General features: G+C 28.1%; 1 protein-coding gene across 3 annotated transcripts in view; it reads right to left on the reverse strand.

Moving 5' to 3' along the window:
- The window catches only part of LOC127286739 (zinc finger protein chinmo), a 104,906-nt gene that overhangs the window by 71,181 nt on the left and 8,691 nt on the right, over positions 1-25,034 (reverse strand). Inside the window, exon 1 of one of the 3 annotated variants that reach the window (XM_051313335.1) lies at positions 3,691-3,830. The exons of 1 other annotated variant lie outside the window; for it this stretch is intronic. The gene's annotated coding sequence lies outside the window, so the exon portion shown is untranslated. Of the gene's footprint in view, positions 1-3,239; positions 3,831-25,034 lie in introns of those variants that run through there. One more of the 3 variants, XM_051313321.1, reaches the window with a different exon arrangement.

Here is a 25,034-nt window from a genome sequence, read left to right on the forward strand (position 1 = left end):
TTGCCAAAAATTTTGAAATTTTTAAAAACTCGACGAAAAAAGTTAATTTTTGAAAAAAAAGATAATTTTCGCATCCCATACTCTTCCCATACTTTCCGCATACTTTTTCAAAACTTTGAAATTTAAAGGGTTTTTGCCAAAAGTTTAAAATTTTAGAAAAAAAAAAATTTTTTTTGAGTAATTTAAAAAGTTTTGCCTACCATACTCCTATATGGTAAATTTTTGCATCTCATACTCTTCCCATACTTTCCCCATACTCTGGACATTTTTTATTGTGCATACGAAAGTATGGGAAGTGATCGGTATCCATACTTTCCCCATACTTCCCCTTATTTTCCCCATACTTTCATTTTTACGCGGGCGGTTGCTTGACTATTATCAAATAAATATTTAGGGGAGACCGGGGCTGAAAGTGCCGGGGGTAAGTTGTGCCTATAGGAATATCTCGAAAACAAAATTTTTTTTTGAAAAGTGAAAGTGAGAGAAGTATTGTTTTACTTATGCGCATCTTTGGCAACTATTTTGATTTTGTTTGCTTCACGGAATAATTAGCTGTTAGTAATTTGGTGCTTTGCACTGAAAAAAAAAGTTAATTGAATCAAGTTAATGCATTTACTTGAAACAAGACGATATTTTCTTATTGGAAGAAATTTATTTTCTTGAGTCAAGTAATTTTGAGCATTGAGCAATGTTCTTGAAATAAGAAAATATGAGTTTCATATAAGTAAATATATCTTACTGTTTCAAGCGAACTGTTTTACCTGCGTCAAGAACCGAAAAAGTATTGAGTCAAGAATATTATTTTCTCATGTCAAGTGATTTACGTTGAGTATTTTATTTTCTTGGGTCAAATCGTTTTGTTGTTTCCTTCAAAACAACTTTTTACTTAATCTAATACTCATAGTCTTGATCCAAGAAAATGGAAAGATTAATAGAAATAAATACTTTTTTCAACTTGATTAAAATTTATATTGTTTGAATTAAACATTTATCAATCCAAGTGTTTAATATACTTTAAGCATTTTCATATTATATTGTTTCAAGAACATTCAATTTCTAGAAATAATGTTATATTATCTTAAATGAAATAATTTATTTTTTCAGTTGAAATAGTGAATGAATCTTGAATGAAATCATTTTTTTGTTTCCTTGAAAATATTTTTTATTTAATTCAACGCTAATATAGTCTTGAGTCAAGAAAATGCGAATATTAATATAAGTAAATACTTGTTTTAACTTGATTAACGCATAGTTCTTGAATTAAGAATTAAGTATTTGGCAGAAGTAAATATGTTATTATCGCAACCCAATATTTTATTTTCCCGAAGTACCAAAAAGTATTCAATCAAGAATATTATGTTCTTAAGCAAAATAATAAAATATTGTCTGAAGATTTTTCATTTCTTGAATCAAATAGTTTTATTCATTTGCTTTGAATTAATTTTTTACTTAATACAAATCCCGTATTCTTGATCCAAGAAAATATTTCTCTCCAAATGGATGTGAAACTTAAATAGGAGTTTTTGAAAACCATCAATTGAGTCAGGATGGCATAGTGGTCTACGTTACTGCCTTTGGTGCGCCCAACTCGGGTTCAGTTCCTCGGACCGTGAAAAATTTTCATTCAAGGTATACTTGTTTTAGTTGTGTTAAGTATTAATTAAATATAAATATGTATGTAAAATAAACATTATTTAAATAAATAATAAAAAATATGAATGTTAATAATAAATAAAAATTTTTGACTTAAGAATTAGACATGGTGGGATAAGGAAGGGATGTAGGAGGGGGGGGGGGGTAAATTCAAGTAAATATTTACTTGTATTGGAAAAATATTTTTTTGGTTGAACTCCACAAGTTTTCTCAAGTCAAGAAAATATTTTCTTGAGTTAATGTATATATATGATCTTGACTTAATATATTTTACATTTCTTAGAAGTCAATAAACTTCTTAGACGAATTCCATATTTTCTTGGATCAAGAATATAATAATCTCGTCCCAAATATACTATCTCAAGACAATCGTTTACTTGAACCAATGCCGTAATTGACTTGTCCCTATTCAATTCCACGGTTTACTTGAAGCAAGTAAAATTTTCTTGATTCAATACTATTTTTTTCAGTGTAGCGCAGCTTTGTAATATTTAAAAAGTTTTATGCGAAAACTTCGAACTGTTGGTAGAAGAAGAATAGAAGATGTAGAGGCAATTTAAGAATAATTATTCTGAATATGGGAATCGACCTATTGTTTTTTTCTTTCAACGAAAATCGTTCACGTGTTTTACTTAACTTTTGATTGAAATTTAAGCGTACATCAGTGAGTCTTTCAATTGTGATAAAATGAAATTCTGTAATGTTTATTATTTTACACAGTTAAATTGTTAAAATGCCCATTGTGTAGCCATTTTACTCAATTTGAAATTTCTACCTGGGTTATTAGTGTTAGTATCAAGTAAGTGTTAGATTAAGAGGTGAGGAGGGGAGAAATGCGTAAACAGTGTCGTTCAAATATATGTCAAAAGATTATGTATATGTGTATGGCCTTGGAGGAGAATGGTGGATAGAGAAAAACCACTCGAATTTTTACTTCTAGTCACCACAATTTTTCGGAACTGTTTCTGACTTTTTAAAATCATGCTTGTGTTACGTATATTACCTCCGTTCACATAAAAATGCTTTGTTGTAATGAACTCGAGATGTAAAATACATGAAAAATTACTATAAAAAATAATGCAAATTATCTGAGGCAAATTACATATACCAGTCTCCGCAAAGGAGGAACATAACCTTAAAATTTATGCAAGACAAGGGAGCTTCCATAACCTCAAAACATAGAAAAAGTAACAGATCAACAGTTTGCTTTTAATCAACTCTCAATATATTATTGAATAAAATTTATTATTTATTTATTCAATTTAATAATAATAAATTTAATTTTAAATTAATATTACCCAATCAAAAATTTGATTTGCAATAATTAAGTGCTACAATATAAAAAATGAATTTTGCAAATGATAAATATCTTGTAAAAAAAGAAACATTCGGAAGTTTTTACTCACATACTCAATCTTATTTTTTATAGTGTTAAATAACATTTCAAGTTAGTTTTGTTACTTTTAGAGAAGGTTTTAATTAGGACCCTTTATGAAAGAGGTAAAGTCATATGAAAGCTTTCTACAGTGTAGCAATGAAAGCAAATAAATAATAATATGATAATATTAAAATTTGTTTTCACTTACATTGAGAAAAATAATGAGGCCACGTGATGTTCCCGGATATATTTTACGTGAGATTTATAAGGGTAAAAAGAGAGAGATGCGAAAGGCGCGAAAAGGAAATAACGGATCGATGCACCACGCACTGGAACACATGAAACTAGTATTGTCCATTTACTTTATTTCCTAGATATTAAATAACTTTCTTTCACTGGTTTATAATTTCTAATATATTTATCCTTCGTCAAAATCCAGAAGAAGGAATGTCTTAATAATAAACTTGAAGGCGTCATTTGATTTCATAATAAAAACAGTAAATATTGTAAACAATGCATTTGGATATATAAGTACGAGTATCATTCAAAGTACGATGTGCTCTGTTGGAATAAATATTATAAGTTATCAAGTAAACGTGACGAATACGCGTAAGAAACTAGAAAACTGCAAAATAGAAACTAGCTGAATGAGAACTAACCCGGTTTCAAAGCCTGAATCAAGTCGAACTGACGTCCTAAAGGTTAGGCGTTTTCCTATATTCTTCTAGTGTCTCCGTCTGTTTCTCGTCGTTCTTCGTCTCTAAATAAAAGGGGAATATCAAATATACTCTCTTTCTCTTTCTAATACATTCCCCTGTTTAGAATTTAGACTCTTTAACAACCTCTCTGTCTTTCTCATTCGCATCGAACCTAAAGTTTTAGACTACGCAGCGTAGTAGTTTGCCCCCACCCTTCCAACCTTATCCGCTATGTGAAATTAATGCGTGCCGCAACCACAAGCGCAGTTCAACACTGCTATGCTATACGATTCACAACATTTATAACACTCGACTAACAAAAAGCAAAATATATATGGGGCATTCCATTTCAAGAGATTCACTTTGATTTCCACATTTTTCAACCAATGTTCAATACTTACCCATTAAACTCTCACTATTTTTCGCAATAAATTACTATTAAAATCTTGTCTACAAATCTGAATTTTAGGAAAAGTATAAAAATATATAGTACGAAATGTAAATTCTAATTACTATTATTATTATTTACGATTTTGATTCAATTATAATTACATTGTCCTTTTGTAAATAATACCAAACATGTTTATGGAAACCACTTGCGCTACTCTCATCAATCTAAATAAATTCAATATTCTAACATTTCTGTGCAATATTTATAATTGTTCATAGAGTAGGTAATGTTTACAGCAATTTGAACTCTATTCTTTTTCGACTTTAAAATTTTGTTGCTTTATATTCTTATGGAAATATTACTTCTGCTTTGAAGCTTGCTCTCTAAATCTGAATAAATAAAATTCCACTTATTATAAGTTATAAATTGCTTTCTCGTTGAATAAATGTATATTAATTACTTGAAATAAGTAAAATTTCACTAAAAGTAAGTGAAAAATCCACTTGTAATTATATTTAGTCGATTTTAACGCTGTAGGAATTGAATAAGATTTTTCAGTTCAAACAAACATTTTTTCATTCGCTACAAATTTTTCTATTATCATGAAAGAAAAGTCCTTTAAATTATATCCTTTAACAAATCGAAATTTTCGAACAAATAAAATAATCATAACCTTTCTCGTAATATCTATTATTTTTCATTGTCAATTTTTTAAAGTACTTTTTTCATAGTTCTGAACAATCAATCATAAGTTTGATTTTGAAAATTTTCAATTTTTTCAAACAGTCAAATTTCCAAAAATAAAAAACTGATAAAATAATCAAATATTACCTTTTTTAATTTTCTATATAGGGGAATATAGTTTCACTTTACGAAAAATTAAAAAAAAATTGTCATCCATATGGAAAAGGTTAATTGTAATTGGTTTAAACATTACTGGTGATTATTGTAAAATTCAACATCTTCCATTATATTTATTATTTTCCATTGCTAAATTTTATACACTTTTTTCATTATTCCGAAAATTAATTAGTATATTTATATGAATTTTTAAAGCATTCCCAGTGAGCACACTTGTTTAAGGGATTAGGTGCGGGTTTCGCAGGCCAAAAAAAGCATATTTTTACGAATTTTTTTCTAAAAGATAAAATGGAATATTTTATTTAAACTTTTTCCTCATCAAAGGGACACATTTCAAGAGTACTTTCTGAAATTTTTGTCAAAAAATAATAAAAATTAAGCCATTAAGACTTCTTCTTCTGTGACTCTTACAAAAAATAGTATAGGTTTGCGTTTGTCAACATAAGTCATGATAGAATCATCTAAATTTAAGAAATCAAATTCTTTCTGTTAGTATAACTCAAAAGCTCGTGCTTAAACAAAGGAAAACAAAAAATTAAAATTTGAATTTTTGGCGACATTTTTTTGAAAAAATGCCATTTTTGGGTCAAATTTTCACCACTTTTTAGCATGTAAAGTTGGTTAGGATTCATAAAAAATAAATTTCTTCGTTCAAGCACGAGATAATGTTATTTTGAAGAAGTATGCCATATATGAACAAAATTAGTTAATAACTTTTCGAGAAATTGTGACAATCGAATTCAAAAACAGCGTTCCGGGAAAACGCGATTAAAGTTTTAAAGAAAAATAACAGGCAGAAAAAATGTGTTGTTTTAAATTACATAAAAGGGTCGATTCCAGCGCAATATAGCAAATAAAATATTTGCAACTAGTTGTCCTTAGAAAGTGTGAACAAGCAAGAGAGACAGAAACACAATAGCTAAGGAGCTGTGTCCAGTTTACCTCCGACGTGCCAGGCTGATATACCGCGCAGAGGGTACTTCCGAAGGCTGTATCTCATAATATTACTCCAATCGATTTGGAATTTTAGGACAATATTCTGGACATATTGAACTATTTTTTAAGCAAAAAAAAATTTCTAAAATTGAAACCCACCTAACCCCTTAAAAAACATCCTAAGGATGTCTTTTTGCAGACGTCTTTTGGATTTTGACAAAATTACGTCTTTGAGACGTCGTAAGAATGTTCTATATCTTGACCATTATATTTCTTTAAGATGTCCGTCTTATTACGTACGTCTTTTATATCGAATTTTGAAAATAGAAAATTTTTCATAAATAGATAATGTTATTGTCTAAGTTCAACCTGGATTTAGAAACTGTTGAAAATAAAAGTTATTTGAATTTGTTTAAGTTAAATTCATTTCATTGAGAAATGAGATCGTAAACTTGGTAGAGGTTCATATCTGTCTTCAACGGTTGAGGTGCTTATAAGGTGCAATGCTTCAAGTCATTTTAGCGTAAAAATAGTTATTATAAAAAAAAAATCTCAAAAGGGTCAACTTTGAGAGACTGTATCTCTGAAACTATTAGAGCTATTTGCATTGTTCTTTTTTGCAAATTGTCAGGAATTTTGTCAGCTTTAACTTTCTGTTGGTCATTTTTTCAAAAAATCATTTGTTTTAAAGCTATATTGGAAAAACTGAAAAATACCTAATTTTGGCTAAAATCTCGAAAAAATGGGTTTTTTGCGGAAGCTATATCTCGGTCAATTTTTGAGCTACAGGGTTCATTTTTTTATCAAATTACTCAGAATGTTATATACTTTCTTTTTTATAATAACTATTTTTATGCTAAAATGTCATGGAAGGCGGCAATTTAAAAAAAAACTGATTTTTTTCTTAAAAAATTGTAAGTTCCAGTAAGAATTCAAAGTACGATTAATTAAATTTGTAAATCAAGATTTCTCAGTTTTTAGTATTTATTATTTAAAATATTAGTTTCATAAAAAAATGTCTAAGGAGAAAAAGATGGGCCTTTTCATAAAAGTACTTTTTAAAATTCAAAATTTTAAATAACAATTTTTTTCCCTTTTTGGACTGTAACGTTAATCTAAAATAATTTTTATTCGACGCAATCGCGTATTTTAGATACATTTTTAATTTGCTATATTTCATATTTGAAATAGTTTTCCTTTGGAATAATTCGATTATTCAACATCAAACTTATTTGCCACAATCTTAATACTGTTCGTCTTAAATGCAAAGATTTGCTTGTATATAAGCGTACCTGTATGCGTATCAAAACAAAGCTTGATGCTTTAGAAAATATTAAAACAGGTGTTTCAAAAGAATTGATAAGACAGAAGTACAGTATAAGTGAACGTTCATACGAATGTGGATCATAACCTAGAAAATTTATTATTATTATTATTATTATTATTATTATTATTAATATATATTAATTGTAGACCAATATCAGGTAAATAAAAGTTAAAAATATATTAGAGTTCAATTATATTTTTAATAAAACATTATTTAAAATTTAATTTAAAAACCGAACTCAGAATTATTTCTGATTCTTATTATAAAGAATTATATTATTTATTAAAACAAAATTTCATGCTTAAAACGAAACACACAATATAATAGGGGAGACTAGAGTTACTTGGCGCACTTTTCATTCTTTGTTGTGTAACTTTAATTTAAAAAAAGAAAGTTGAAATATATTTAACTCTCTTAATAATTTAAGAAACACATGGTGGATTCCACGCCAGTTTATCACACTAATTTTTTTGATTAAATGGGATTTGGCTGTACTTTTGTGAATTTATTACTTTAGCAGTGAATAACATCTTCGCCAAACATTTTTTTCAAAATTTTAAAAATTAACGAAAATATGGCATTTTGAAAATTTTTTCACTTTTTTTTTAAGTTATGTAACTTTAGTTCTAATTAACCGATTTTAGATTTTGAACAAAGAAATTCTTTCGTTTGAAGTGTATTTTTGATTAAAATTAACACACACAAAAAATAGTGAAAAATAAATTTTTTCTGAAAATTTCAAAAATTAAAAATCCATTTTTGAAAAACGGCACCTTTAATTTTTTTCAAAATTTTTCTAAATGTTAGGGCTAATGTGCTGAACGTGTCCTGTAAGTTTCATTTTGGGATCGCCAAGGGTTTTTAATAAAAAAATAAAACGTAACCTTATGCACGAAGATAATGTGATGGCAGCGTTAGGGTGCATCGTTATAAAGCACCTTGCACATCTAGGGAAGGCGGTGATCAGAAATTTATAACAGCCGGTAGAAAAAGAAATTCTAAAGTAAACATGGAAGGTAACATTGGCTAGGGGGGTTGAAATAGGGTTAAATTGGTCATTAAATCCTTTAAGCAGGCTGAATCCAATTACCTGTTTCTTTTTAATTTTTAGCTACAATTCAAAAACTATTCAAAAAAGCCCCTTTAAAATTTGTTTTTTTAATCGCTCGCATTTTCTTATTTTTTTATCGGGGTAGCTTGTCCGCCGATTAACAAAAAAATTTTTTATTGGTCTTGACTTCAATGACCTCTGGTGACCAAACCGACCCAATAAAAAATATTTTGCTTCTCTCTAAATCTGAATTAATTGAAAACTACTAATCAACAGTAAAATCGAGAACGTATTGGTCCTATTTCAATTAGTAAAAAGTAACTAATTTTTAGTATAAAACAACTAATTAAACAGTCAAATTTAACTAATTATTTGTTAAAAAAATTTATTCTCAAAATTTTGGTATACATAAATCTACTTATTTTTTAGTCATGTAACATAACGTAAAAATTAGATTAACCAATTAATCAGTCATTTTTGACTAAAAATTAATCATTACTGTTACTAATTCATTCAATAAACGAATCGGCGCTGTTGAATTAGTGAATAGTGACTAATTCATATTTAGAGAGATAATTTTTTCTTGAAGGTTTAATGGCCTCTAATATGTTATGAAAAAAATTGCGTTCCTTTAAATAAAGTAATAAGTGAGGGAATTTTTTTTTAAACCGTTTTTTACTGCTTGAAAAATGCGCATTTTCGTGATATTGCTTTCTTTACTATTGGGTTCCGGACCCAATGTCCGAAAACCAATATTCAAATTGGGCACGGAGACCAATGTAAGATTCCTTGGCCCAATGTGAGGGTAAATGAAACCTACTAATTTTCAATATCAAATTCGTAATCCCTATGAAATTTTTCGTTCAGACATGTGGTACTAGTGCCCAAAATATTGGGCCTAATCCCACATATTTGGGACAAACAAAATTTGGAAAAATGTTGGAACCAATATCTGGAATTGGGCCCAATATTTTGGGCGTTTGTACCACAAGTCTAAACCCAAAATTTTATAACGATTACGAAATGGATACTGAAAATTAGTGGCTTTTATTTAAGAAAACTAATTTTTTTACTGTGGGCCTCACAATATTACATTGGGCTCCGTGACCAGTTTGAAAATTAGTTTTTAATTCCTTTTTTATGGTCAGTCCGACTGACCATAAAGGCCAACACACAACTGATTCAAAAACATCAAACAATCATATGGCTAAAACACAAATACGATGGCAGTTACAATACCAGCAATATATTACAGACGATCTACCCATGATTATGACAGTATTACCAAATCATTTTTTCAGTGTATAATTTTGTCCTTTACTTACATTTGTGTTTGAAATTTCCGTTTAAGAAAAATTGTACTAATTTAACACTACCCAGGTGCGAATTTCGGTCGGCCGCCAGAGATGGTTGCTTGGCCCAGGGTCGACCCAACTAGGGCTGCACGAGAGTCAGCCGCCCTAGTTGGGCCGACCATGGTAAATATTGTCACCCAAAGGTGGCCCGACTATGGCTGCCAACGTCGGCAGCCCTAGTTGGACCAACCATGGTTCCCATAGTTGGGCCGACTCTGGGGGATAATGGTCGGCATGACTTGGGCAGCCATAATGGGACCAACTTTGGCCGCCATAGTTGGGCCAACCATCGGGCACGACGGTCCGCAGCCCTAGTTGGGCCAACTATGAGGGACAATGGTCGGCATGACTTGGGTAGCCACAGTTGGGTCAACCTTGGCTGCCATGGTAAGGCCGACCATCTGGCATGACGGTCGGCAGCCACAGTTGGGCCAACCTTGGTCGCCCTAGTTGGTCCGACTATGGGATCGTCGGTTGACATGACTTGTGGTTTAGCAATCACAGTTGGGATATTATTTAAACAAAATGGTGATTAATAAAACTGTGGCAGCCAAAATATTAAGAAACCCACTTCTTAATGGTCGGCTCAAGTCGGGCCCACGGTCGGCTAAATTTCTTTAAAGATGCAACTTATGAGACTTATTTTTCCTTAGACTCTCATGTAAACGTATGGTAATGGATAGCGTGTTAGATTTCGGTGCGTTAGGTTGCGGGTTCGATCTTTGCGAGCGATAAATATTTTTAAAATGTGTGTATAAGATTGCGTTTAATGTTTAAATACGATTTTCAATTCAAAAACTTTTGGACATAACCAAGATGAGTTATAATTCTTATGTTTTTTATTAGAAAAAATTACCAATACCTGTAAATCATTAAATTATGATAAAGTTTAATTAAAAACAGAACGCCTTGAATATAAAAATATTGTTATAGAATTAAACTATTACAAATTTTATATTTTAAAAGTAACTGCAGTGGTTATGTAAGAAAAGTCATTTGTTTCAATTTCTCGAAATAAGAAAATATGGATTTATCACGTTTTGAAAATTTGCTCCTCATATGTTATTCATATAACAAATTTTTATATTTTATTTTTTATTGGTCGGCAAAAATTTTAATGCCAAGGTCGGCCAACCTTTGGCAGCCATAGTTGGGCCAACTAAGTCCGACCATAGGTCGGTTGACGTTATCAATTCGCTAGTTGGCCGGTCCTCTGGCTGCCCAAGCTGGGCCGACTGAGCACATGGTTGGCCCAGCTTGGGGCAAAAAAAAAATTAGTGTGATGAACTGACGTGGAATCCACCACATGTTTTTTAAAAATTGAAAATTTTTATTTTTTCAAGAGAAAATGCAAAAAATAGGAAATGTAGATCAGAGGCAAAATCGTATAATTATGTTTGAAAATATTTCGATAGTTGATAGTTACTGAAACATTTTTTAGTAATAATAATTGATTCCACATATTTTCCATGTAGTATAAATAAATCCAACTCACTTTGTCAACTTGCGTCATTCACGAATTTTGTATAAAATATCGACACTCTAACAAAAAGTTCAAGTTATAGACAGTTGATGCTATTTAATTGTTTCTTTTTGTATTAATTTTATAGAGAAGTATTTAGCCAACGAGATGCAAAGCGCGAAATCTATAGAGGAATAGTACACTTTTTTAAAAAAAATATAGAACGGTATGTTGCTTCTAGGCAACACCATGTTATAAAGGGTTAATACTTTTCTTTTTATTACACTTTATTTGAAGCTATATGCAAAGCGCGCCGAGCAACTCCGGTCCTTGTACTTTTTCACTAATTGATGGAAGAATTTGACTTAAAAGTCAAATTTTTTGTATAGAATTAAGAAAGATTTTTAGTTTTTAAAAATGGTATTTTTAGTTACAGAAAAAAATCGTTCTATATGGATAATCTTGTTTTCGTGCAGTTTAATATTTTTATTCTATATTTTATTGTTATGTCATAATAATTTGAATAACAATTATTAATAATTGTATTTAATTATAATTAATACTATAATTAATAATACACTGCAAAAAGAATTATCTTAATATAAGATGTTTTGGTAGAAACTTTTTAGTTATTTGAAATATCTTAGTTTAATATGTTAATAGTATCTTTACCAAAGTGCTTCACATATTTTTGATAAAAAAAATTTTGAGGTTAACTATCCTCTTATGTAAGTGCTTAATGTATTTTATATTTTAGTAACTTTAAATTCTGACGCATCTTAGAAATTACAAGCATCTTTTTTCTAAACATCTTATGACTCCACAAATATCTTAATTCAAGTTACTTATAGAAACTTACCGAAGGAACTTACATTTTAAGGTGGAAGTAATATTTTAATTCTTGTTAAAACGCATAAAGCATCTTAAATATTAATAAAATAGTTTACCCAGATGGCACGTAAGCTTGCAGCAACTTTGCGGCAAGCTTCAAATGTCCCACTTGACCCAAGCTTGCATGGTAAGCTTACCGAAAGATTGCACAATATACTCAGTAAGCTTGAATGGAAAGCTTGTCGCAAGGTTGGTGCAAGGTTGACAAATAACCTTATCAATCAGAACAGAAGGTTGCAGCAAGCTTGCTCGGTAACCTTATGACAAGCTTGGCGCAAACTTGCGGATTATAACACAAAAATTTTTGGGGGGAGGAAATTTATTTTTGTATATACATGAGCACCAGTTCCTGGGAGGTCAGAATTGTCAAAATTTTTATTTGCTCGAATTTTCATTTAACATAATAGGCATTTTAAAGAATTTTTATTGGGTAGAATTTCATTGAATAGAATTTTCATTGAGATGAATTTTCATTTGTTCGAATTATTATTTGATATAATTTCCATATAATCGATTTTTCATACTACAGAATTTTTACTTAACCGACAAATCATTTAATAGAATTTCTAATTGATAGAATTTTTATTTGTTCGAATTTGCAAATGGCCGAAAAAATAATCGACAGAAAGATTTCGGCGCGATTTTTAAAATCAACCAATCACAATTTTATGGATAATTTTTGATTGGTTGATTTTAAAAATCGCGCCGAAATCTTTCTGTCGATTGTTTGTTCGACCATTTGAAAATTCTATCAATTAGAAATTCTATTAAATGATTTTTCGGTTAAGTAAAAATTCTGTAGTATGAAAAATCGATTATATACACTGAGAGAAATGGATAGTAAGAATTTGATAGTAAAAAGAAAGATTGTACAAGGTACTATCATTGTGTTACTGACAAGAATCTACTATCAACATTTTACTATCCAAGATGTTACCCAAAGACGTAAAATATGTTAGCTTTTGGATTGTAGTCACTACTATCAAATATTGTAAAAATTAAATGTGAGCGCATGCGCTGATTGTGGTGTATACTTCGCCTATTCAATTGCGGTCCTTGTGTTTTCACGCACGTGTTTATATATAGTGAAAAAAGTTGTGAATAAAAAAATGGACGAGTTTGTTAAAAATTTATTAATGTCGTGGAATATGGAATCTTTGATTCCATCTTTTGAAGGTAGGTTTATTATTTTGATTAAATTAGCGAAGACTGAAGTGTGAACGTGTTTATAACCTCAAAACAATTTTGCGTTGTTTAGACGGTGAAATTGATGAAGAATCGTTTTACTTACTGGACAATGATACAATATCACTCATTATACCAAAACCAGAACCTCGCTTAAAATTTTTTATAAAATTTCAAGATTACAAAAATCAAGTAAGTTTTTTTTCGTTTGTATAAATGTACATGTGTTTATTGAAATTTTTTTTTGGAAAAAAAACTTTTTCATATTTTTTCTTACTTTTTTTAAACTTAAAAATTAGTAAAATAATACAAATTCAATTGACTCTGTGAAAAAAATATACCGTTTGATAAATATATTTATGTTTAAGCAAGTCCTTTTTATAGACGGAGTGAAAAAATAGACATATTCTTTTTTATGTAAAAAGTTTAAAGTTTAAATTCTTATCGAAATGTCTTATTAAAATAAAATGAAATTATTTAAGTTTACAAAAAAAGCGAGGTTAGGTTCGTGTATATTTGCCACTCGAGAACGTAAAGAGATCGTATAAAATTTTTAACATCAAAGATTGTAAATTGTACAATCAAATTTCTGTAATCATCTGATAGTAAATACTACAATCTATATCGCTGTCTGTATATTTAGCACTAAATATGGTTGCCCTTAACATCATTATGTTACCCAGTAGCATAAATTTCTCTCCGTGATAAAATTCGATAAAATGTAAATTATGACTAATGATTTGTAGAACATAATCATGCGTCCCATTTTCAATGCAAACTTCTGTGCTGATTGGGCAAGATTATTGGCAACCTTGCACCAACCTTGCCACAAGCTTACCGTACAAGCTTGCGATAATCTTATTGTGCAATCTTGCAGTAACCATACACTGCAATCTTTCGGCAAGCTCACCATGCAAGCTTGGGTTAGGTGGGACATTTGAAGCTTGCCGTGCAAGGTTAGCAATATTGCGCGGCAACCTTGCCGCAAAGATGTTGCAAGATTACGTGCTATCAAGGAGGTTGTCAATTCATTTATCGTTATCAATTACAAACTTAATTTTTCTAAGTTGAAGCTTATAAAATCATTTCGGTCTTTAGACTCTCACGTCTGCGTATAAATTAGACTTACATGCTCGCGTATAGAGCTATACGTAATGAGTTACTTGAAACTACTCATTTACTTATTTCATACTTAAATATTTTGTTTTTCGATGCAAATAAAAAATATTTAGATAAAATAAATAGTTTATTTATATGTGAAATTAATGAAAAATAAATATTTCTAAAATATTTTTACATTTGCTATAATATTTTAAAAAAATTTAATATATGTGAGAGATCTCACGTGAAGTGATCAAAATAAAAAAAAAAATTTCTCCGATCACGCTTAAAGTCGAGGCATTTGTAGTATTCATTGATAGTAATTGTTGTAAAACTATTTTTTCATTTAGTCCAATATTTTCAAAGGGGAAGGGGGTGAAATTTTTTAGGTTTTACGATACACCGCATGTTTTAATAATTTTTTTTCCTTAAATATCAAAATAAAAATTTTTTATCAATATCAGTTTCTAAAGCTTTTTTGATGCTCTTTCGATTGGTAATATGCATGTTAAAAAGAAAATTTGTTGACAAAAAAAATAAAAATTAAAAATGAAGTTGACATTTTAGAGGTGAAAAGTACGATTTTATTTTAATCGAAAACTGAGGTTTTTCCTTACAAAATTTTATAATTGAGTAAAAAATGATTAAAAATAACCAAAAATAGTCAAAAAACTTAAAAAATGTTAATTATTTATCAATATTTAAACATTCTTGTCCCATTTTTTCTACTTTACATTTTTCTAAGAAAAAACCTCAGCTTCCAATTAAAAAAAATTGTACCTTTCACCCCGAAAATGTCAAATTTATTTTTGAATTTCATTTTTTTTTTCAAAAATGTATATTTCCAATCGAAAGTATCTATTAGTCCCACCCGTGTATCATTTTACCCGCCTCTGGTGCTAAATGATACAAAATATTTTTTTCGGGATAATGAAAAAAGTTTACTTTTTTATGAAGATAGCGCAATGTCGTCTCAAGAAAATTTGTAGATAATTAAATTTTTTTATCAAAAATCGATTTTTATTTCAATGTCTATAATAATAAAAGAGCGAAAAAAAATTAATTTATTAAATGTATTATTATTATTTAAATTAGTATTTATTTATTAAATATTATCTTTTTTTAATTAAATTATATATTAGTCAAATATATTAATAATATTATTTTATATTATATTCAAAAATTTATCAACAGAATAAAAAGAACCCACTGTCGGTAAAAATGAGAACGCCGTTATACTGCGCTCTGCATAACTCTATTGATTTGTTTTTGAATTTTTTACCATCCCTTTCCTCATGAAACGTTACTCATATATATATATATATGGGCGATTCCACGTCAGATTTTAGTTCACATTTTAAAATCGGCCAAAACAATTTTTTTCTTGTTCTTTAGTGAAAAAAAAGGGATACGTATTTTTTTATTTTTATTTTTGGTGGCCAAATTTTCGAGTTATGAATTTTCGAAATTTTGATTTTTTGAAAGCAGACCTTTTTTCAATTACCTATAACTCGAAAATTATTGATTTTAGAAAAATTTCGCCAGGACAAAAAAAGTTCAGTTTTTCTTCGACTTTTAAATAAAGTTAACAAAAAAACAGTTTTTTGAATTTTTATTTAAAAAATCATAATTTTTTATAAACAAATTAATTTTTTTTCAATTTGGACACTTTTGATTTTTAATTTTTTTTTCTTAAAACACAGCTGGCAATAATAAGAAACATTTGCAACATGTTTCAGAATGGGCCGAATTTTTTTAATGGGTGAAAATGAATTTTTAAACTCCGCGTGCAGGTTTCACGCCTGCCCCTCTATGTACGTTCAAGCAGGACTCTAGGAATATAATAATAATATATTAATATAATACTATTATTATTTTAAAGTGTTAACTGTAAAAAAGACATGTAATAAAACAAAAACCAATTTAATATAACTTTTAAACAACACTTCTATTAAAATTAGTAAAACGTGGACAAACAGCTGCGCGCGTGAAACATGCACGCTGAGTTTGAAAATTCATTTTTACCCATTAAAAAAATTCGGCCCATTCTGAAACATGTTGCAAACGTTTCTTATTATTGCCAGCTGTATTTTAGGAAAAAAAAATTAAAAATCAAGTGTCGAAATTGAAAAAAAATTAATTTGTTTATAAAAAATTATGATTTTTTAAAATAAAAATTCAAAAAATTTTATTTGTTAATTTTATTTAAAAGTCGAAGAAAAACTGAACCTTTTTTGTCATGACGAAATTTTCCTAAAATCAATAATTTTCGAGTTATAGGTCATTGAAAATAGGTCTACTTTCAAAAAATCAAAATTTCGAAAATTCATAACTCGAAAATTTGGCCACCAAAAAAAAAATAAAAAAATACGTATCCCTTTTTTTTCACTAAAGAATAAGAAAAAAATTGTTTTGGCCGATTTTAAAATGTGAACTAAAATCTGACGTGGAATCGCCCATATATATATATATATATATATATATATATATATATATATATATATATATATATATATATATATAGTACAATTTCGGTAAGTGTCGGGTTTGATAAGTGTCGGATCTCGATGTGTCGGTTTGTTTCCACGCCTATAGTCTTGGTAAGTGACGGGTGCCTTTCTCCTACTTTTTGCGTGCGCATCAAAAACCAGCGCCGTATAAAAACGTTATCAAATATGGACATTAATAAAATAAAAATAGTATTTTTAATTATGAATTTGAAGTAGGTAAATTGAATTTTAATCTAATTATATATTAAATTATTATTTAATCTTTTACATCCGAGAAGAATTATACATTATAGATTAATAAGCATTGGAAGACACCGTGATACGGCACTATCTGCTGCCCCACCACAACTCAAGGGGCAATCCGTCACTTACCGAAATTGTACTGTATATAACTTACTTAAATCAAATAAATTGAATAATTCAAGCATGTCTTTTAATTCAAATAAATATTTATTTGCATAAATAAAATATTTTTTTTGAAATTACTAAAAATTTTCTGGAATCAAATATTTAATTAAGTATATTTAATATGAGTAATATTGTTTTAATTTAAACTAAAACCTCTATAAATTGCTGCAAATAGTACTTTATTCAATCCAAGTACACAATTTATTTATATAAAAACAAACAAAATTTTTTGAGTATAAATAAATCGAAATTTTACTAGAAACAGTAAAATAAATTTATTGCGTCAAATAATTTTTATTTGTATCAAAAAATTAAATATTTTGGAAAAATAATTAAATGGATTGTTTTAAATAACTTATGATTTGTATTAAATAAATTCATTTATTAGATTCAGTTAATTATTTACTTAAAACGAATACAAAAAAAGAAATTCTTTATTCGTTGTTTTGTATGGTCAACCTCGTCTTTTTGATACGATTTAAGGTTTTTTGGTTTGTTTTTAAAACTTATGTTATATTAAATTTTTTTAATTAAAATAATAAAATATAAGTACCAGTGTATCACTTAGCCCCACGGAGCAAATTCGTGTTTAACGTACACAAATAAGTTATACTACTTACTGGTGTGATTATATCTTATAAAAAAAGTTGAAAAAGTTTATAATTTCAGGAATGAAAATATTTATAAATAACCTGTAAAAAAATACAATGAAACCGAAAGTTTGGAAGCATGAGCAAATCCATATGAGATTGAGGGGTCTATTCTCCGATTTCTTATTACTATGTTTTTGGGTAGAGGTAAGAGGTATAATTAAGCATACAAATTTTTGAAAAAAATATTTATTATTTTTCGAAATATTTGCATTAAAAAATTAGTGCAACTTTTTTTTTTAAATTTCATACCCACACAACAAAAAGATATCCCTGGGGTATCCAAATTTCCACCCCGTGGGATATCCCTGGACTATCTCAGAATGACGGAGCATGCGCTGTTAAACTCCAACTATGTCATAAAAATGGAGTTTATACAGTTTCGCCAACTGTAATTTTATTTACTAAATAAAAATGTGTTTTTATCTACTTGTGTAGACACAGGAGAGTTGCAATTTTTTTAAATCGCAATGTCTTTACACAGAGAAACTTTAGTTTGTAAAATTTAATATTATAATACTAAATTTTACAAAAAGCCAATAGTAAACGAGGATACAGCATTACCTTTGTGAAAATTACTATTTAAATATTATACTGAGTGAATATTCTTAATTTGGAAAGAGTAATATAATAATTATGGATTTATATTTCTAAACTGTAGGAAATTTTAATAAAAAAATAGGAAACTGAAGTTGGTGAATCGTTGAAAACGAGCTTTATAAATATATTAATAACTGAAAAAGAATTATGAAATTTATCACTTCATCCTCTCTTACTATTGGTTTTCTGTAAAAATAATTATTATAATATCAAATTTTACAAATTAAAGTTTCTCCGTGTACCAATAATGATAATAAAATAATTATAATGTTCTATATTGCCCTATATTGTTTACGCTGAGAAAAATAATTTCGTAATAATAAGAAAATAATTTAGTTGAGCATTTTTAGTGGCAATAAATCGGGAAGTTTAGTTGACCCTACACGGAGAAAAAGAAAAAGTAATTTTTACTACTTTCAGAGTAAAACTGGACCAACTCGAAGTTTCTGCGCATCTCTGGCAATTTTTACTCCAAAAATAGTAAAATTTATTATTTCTGTAGTAAATTTTACTGTTTCCGTAGTAAGTTTTACTATTTCTAGAGTAAATTTTACTATTTTTGGAGTAAAAATTGCCAGAGATGCGCAGAAACTTCGAGTTGGTCCAGTTTTACTCTGAAAGTAGTAAAAGTTACTTTATAAAAGAAATCTTTTTTCTCCGTGTACCAAAAAATATATTTGCAGCTTTCATGTTTACGAACTAAATAGTTTGGTTCCCAGTACTAAATCGCTGGCATGCTAAATTGCGCACGCGCTGTTCTCGTAAATATGGCGTCGCTTCCCATTCACGGGATGTCAACATTACGTCGATTGAGGGCAGAAACACGCCAATTCAGGCGAATGTTGAGAAACATGACAATCTAAAAAATATTAGGGAAACCTGCCATTCCAGGGAAGATTTCAAAAACATGCCATTTCAGATGTCAAATTTTTGTTGATTGTTTTAGGTTGGTAATACTTTCTTGAGAATGTTATATTATAGTTAACAAAATTTTATTCTTGAAATCAATATTAAAAATTAAGAAAAGTATAATTATTAATAATAAAATTATTAAAGGTTCTACCGACTTAACCATCAATATTCAACAAAATATTAATTATTTTGACTCATCAATTTTTCGTTTACAGTGTTACCAACCTAAAACAATCAACAAAAATTTGACATCTGAGATGGCATGTTTTTGAAATCTTCACTGGAATGGCAGGTTTCCCTAATATTTTTTAGATTGTCATGTTTCTCAACATTCACCTGAATTGGCGTGTTTCTGCCCTCAATCGACGATTAACCATACGTCGTTCGCGTCGTGAAGTTTCAGTGTTTTCAAGTTTTTCACAGGAAAAACAAAGTGTTATTTTAACACAGAATTTGGTGTTAAAATAACCTGCAACAAATTCTAACCCTAGTTAAGGTTAAATGTTATGGGTTTTTAGCATTAGACAAAATTAACCGCAACAAAAATGACACCAACTTTTTTCTGTGTATGTTTTTAAGACATTTTTTTAAAAAAAAGTTTGTGTAGTGAGAATAAATAAATGAAACTTGTTAAAAGAACGAAAGTTTTTTTCCAGCCTTTATACATTGTGAAAATGATTTAATCTCAAATTCTTAGTAGGATTCGTAGAGTAGTGGTCAGCGTCCTCGACTTGCGTTGCGTAGTCTGAGGGTTCGAGCCCCAGCAGTGTTAGGTTTTTTCCGCGATAGAAATTAATTTAAGTAGGCATATAGGTAGATTAAGGTAAATGCACCAGTAATCGTCAGTGCATTAGTTATCGGCAGCTAGTACATTATATTGTAAAAAATAAGATCAGTGTAACTTTCCTGTGTTATTATCTGTGTTTTGATAAAATAAAACCTTTCGGCATCGAAAGGATACAAATTCGTCGTGTAAATAGTAAATTTTTAATTAAAAAAGTATATTTTTTCGTGACAAGGCCACGTACTGACTAGATCTTCGGCATTTCTTAAGGAGCTACTACAATAGCTCCGTTTGGCAACTCCAAAAGTCCAAGTCGGTTGGAGTTGGTTGCGCACGCATGGTGTTGCCAACTGTCGCCGAGTTGAAAATGAAAAAAAAAATTGTGTGTGATCTCGTGCTCACGAAATAGTTGAGTTTATGTACCTTTGAAGCTGTAAACACGCTGTAAAGTTTAATAAATTATTTGTTGTTGTTGCTGTTGATGTTTCCGCCGTCTCATCGTTTTTAAAGGGAAGAAAAATATAAATTAAATTAAATTTTTCTTTTATAAATAACAAAATTTTTTTCCCCGAATAATACACACGCATGCAATGAATTTAATATTTGTAATATATAAATATAGTAATAAAGAAATATACAATAAATGAGATGAACTGTCAATACAAAATTTTTTTATGTTTTTTATTGACATTATAATAAAAGTTTTTTATCATTTTGATTTCACAATATATTAAAAAGGTATTGTCATGAACATAACCTTACAATATTTTTTGCTTAGAGAATGCAGATAATTTTCAAAGTTTAATATTTTATGAATGAATTTTTTCGTCTAAAATTCATTGAATATAATTACTATATGTGATAATTCTTTAAAAAGTTAATTTCTTCATGTGTTGCCATAATATTTTTGTAATCCAATTTCCTGAATTCTCCATTTTTCCATGTAAATAATAACTTTTTCCCTGACATACAGATTTCTTATTAGAAGAAAAATAAACATTTAAGACTCTACAAACATTTTAAACACTATAATCTAAATACTCTAATCTGAATTTAATTCTGAAAATTACATTAGAATAATATAGTAAAATAATCTGTTAATGAGAATAATGTAATCTTAAGTTAAATTATTTTTAAAAATCGTATTTAATTAAAAATATAATAAATATGTCAACGCACGTTTTCCATTATTTTTCAAATATTTTTAAATTTAATTATTCCATTTTATGATTACGCTCTTCTCATGTGATAAAATGTAAAAATATTGTTAAAAAACGATGAGACGGCGGAAACATCAACAGCAACAACAACAAATAATTTATTAAACTTTACAGCGTGTTTACAGCTTCAAAGGTACATAACCTCAACTATTTCGTGAGCACGAGATCACGCACAATTTTTTTTTTCATTTTCAACTCGGCGACAGTTGACAACACCATGCGTGCGCAACCAACTCCAACCGACTTGGAGTTGGAGTTGCCAAACGGAGCTATTGTAGAAGCTCCTTTAAAGTTCTGCTTAGGCGAATGATATGTACAAAATAACTTGTGATTAGTAGTGTAAAGTGAATTGAAAGTTAAGCTTATGATTTTATCATAAAGTAATGAAACTACTATTGATAGATTAAAAAAAATAAGTTAATATTTAAATTATTATTTTATTATTAAGGAAAACGATAACTAAAACTCTAAATTTATAGTGTGTCAGTAGTCGTCAGAGATGACGATAACTAAACATTTTTAAGTACAGGAACAACTGACTTTTTTATTGAGTGACGTTAAAAACCTTTGTTTTCAATGTAAAAATAAATTTTGTATATTATAATATGAATAGATTTTAGTTATCGTCAACCGATTTGTGTAGTATTTCTTAGTTAATTAATTTAAAAAGAAGTATTATTAAATTTAATTAAAAAGTAAATTAAGAAAAATATTTTTGTTAATGTTAAATATGTTTTATTATATTAAAAATTTGTTTATAATTTCATAGTTTTTATTTTTTATAATTTTTTTCTTTTTTAAAATTATTTATTTTTTTAAAATTTTATATTTATTTATTTATTATAGAAAAGTATAGTATATTAAGGTCATGTGACTGTTAGGTCTGTAATTTTTATTTGTCCGTAACTTATCTCGTAAAATGCTGAATGGACTAAGATGAAATTTTGTGGAGGAAATTAAAATATGATAAAGAATGGTTATGAAGTACGAAAATATTGATATGTTGTTAAATAAATATAATAAAAGGCATAAAAATTGTTAGAAAATCGCTGACACTCCTAACCCTACATTTTCTAACCCAGACAGCACCGTTTTTCGCAGGGAGTTCCCCGTGTTAAGTTCGGAAACTAAGTTGGGGAGCTTCAGGGGAAGTTCAGGCGAGCTCTATATGTCCTCGGTTTGATAACTCGCGGTGCGAAGTTCAGGATAGTTATCCGATTAAGTTTGCCGAAAAATTGTGGATAAAAGTTTAGGAAATATTAAATTTTGAGTTTTACAGAAATTTGCTGTGTGAATTTCTTTAAAACTACACCCAGAGAAAAAATTTATTAGTTTTGAATAAAAACGTATATTTAAATCATTTTTATTTATTTCAAATAAATATTTTATTTAAATTAAATAAATAAATGTTTGCTTGAAATTGTCGTATATGTTTCTTACAAATAAACAATTTTATTAGTACTTTTTAAAGAGGTACATTTGTGGCAAATAAATAATATATTTAATTCAAATAAAAGTTTATTCGAGTTGAACGCAAGCATGCGCAGAATACTGTATACGATATAACTTTAAAGATGTCGGACGTAGTGAAAACGAGGTGACAGATTAACGCGACCAAGCAGTTGTTTGTACAAGGATTGATTATTATTTGATTAAAACAAATACTAATTTCAGGATATTAAAGAAATGTTTTTATTCTTGAGTGTTTATTAATTAAATCACACTTTCCTTTTATTTTGAGTGCCTTTCTCCCTGTTGTGTCTCAAATGTGAAGCAGAATTCAAATCAACTTATCATTGACACAGAGAAATGGAAATTGTTATGTTTCAACAATATCCACGGAACATACAAAAAAATAACCACGAAATGTAAAAATTTAAGATTTTCAATTTGAATCATAAATTTTAATTACATATATCAATTCCAGAATATTTGGCTGAATACCAGGCAATATTGCAATTAAATATATTACATTCAAAACTTTTTATTTATTTGTCCTAAATATAAAATATATTTGTAGCAAATAAAAATTTATTTGACTCAAATTTAAATATAAAAATTTATTTGAGACAAAGAAAACTTTAGTAGGCTCTGAGACAAATATCCATTTTTATTTAAGTCAAATATATTTTATTTAATTCAAATAAAACATTTCTCTGGGTGTATCTCCGGAAAGTACTCTAAATAAGATATATAGGCAAATTTCCTGTAAAATTAAAATATGTACAAGTTTTCAGTGAATTTTATAAGGTAAGTTTATTATAAATGTTTTATAATATTTATTAAATAAAAGTAAAATTAAAAAAATTTATTTTTCCCTTATTGCGCTTTCTTTTATTTTTCCCCAACATTAACGGCGCAATTTTCGGAAATAAATTTGGAGGAGCTGGGGATTGAACCCGGACGCGAAACACAACAGCCAAGAAGCCTAACCACTGACCTAACCAACAACCTGAAGGTGGGTAACTTTCGGGTCTTTATAAGCTGCAAGCCTTGTCGTCATCAGTTGACACGAATGGCGGGAAAATTTAAAAATGTTTTCAACGAAATATTTTTAAATTCTATTATTAAATTAGTGTCATAATTAAAAGGGCATTGAAATAATATTGCAATGTTAATATTAATATTATTTGTGAAACTAGTAGCTATATAAAACGATTTAAGGTAATTCTTTAAAAATGAAATTTATTAAATACTGAATCTCGTTATAAAAAATTCTGGACTTGTCAAATTTATATATATATTATATATATATTATATATATAGTAATTTAAAAAAAATTTATGTATTTACAAAAATTGATTCAAAATTTAAATAAAAAAGGAAGGATTTTTTTATTGTACCAACATCAATTTAATTATAGAAGGATTTAACTCATCCAGTCACTTTTATTAGATTTAAAAAAAAGTATTAAAATCTAGTTTTGTGGGATAATTGTTTTTTCAAATAACTGTGAACCGTTTTGGAAATACAATTGTTTTTACAATTTTCTAAAAGTCTTAAATAAAAATTATGTCTTTATCGAATTTTGAAAAAAAACAAGTTTTTCACGTAACCGTCTTAAAATCCAGCAATAAAGCTTTTTCCTGTTTTTCCCTGGTCAATTCACAACATTGCTCAATAGGTAAATATTTATTAAATAATAATATATTAAATATTAATACTTAAATAATATTAGATAGTTAAAAATATAAATGAAATAATCGTAGCTAATTACGATTTTTAATTAATTTATAGATATAAAAATTAATAATAAGTTTCTTTATTATAAAAAATATGAAAAAACATTGCGTTGTATAAAAAATTTTGATTTAAAGAATGCAAGAAATTTATTTACAATTATTATAAATAATTTATATTATTATTGACAAATAATTATAAATATTTATTATAAAATGCAGATACTTTAATTTTTAAATTAATTTATCAAATTACAAATTGACGATTTAAATGTCCACCATACAACTCGGTAAATTTAATTAATTAATTAATGCTAAAAGCCATAAACATACGTTGATAAATGTTCAAAAAGTTTTTCTAATTATGTTACTTTTAATTGAATAATAATTTAATAAAAATTTGACAAGTCCAGAATTTTTTAGAACGAGATTCAGTATTTAATAAATTTCATTTTTAAAGAATTACCTTAAATCGTTTTATA

This window comes from Leptopilina boulardi, unplaced genomic scaffold, assembly GCF_019393585.1.
Source record: "Leptopilina boulardi isolate dan_hultmark-lab unplaced genomic scaffold, ZJU_Lbou_2.1 LbouV2_122, whole genome shotgun sequence".
In the NCBI taxonomy this organism is placed as follows: domain Eukaryota; kingdom Metazoa; phylum Arthropoda; class Insecta; order Hymenoptera; family Figitidae; genus Leptopilina; species Leptopilina boulardi.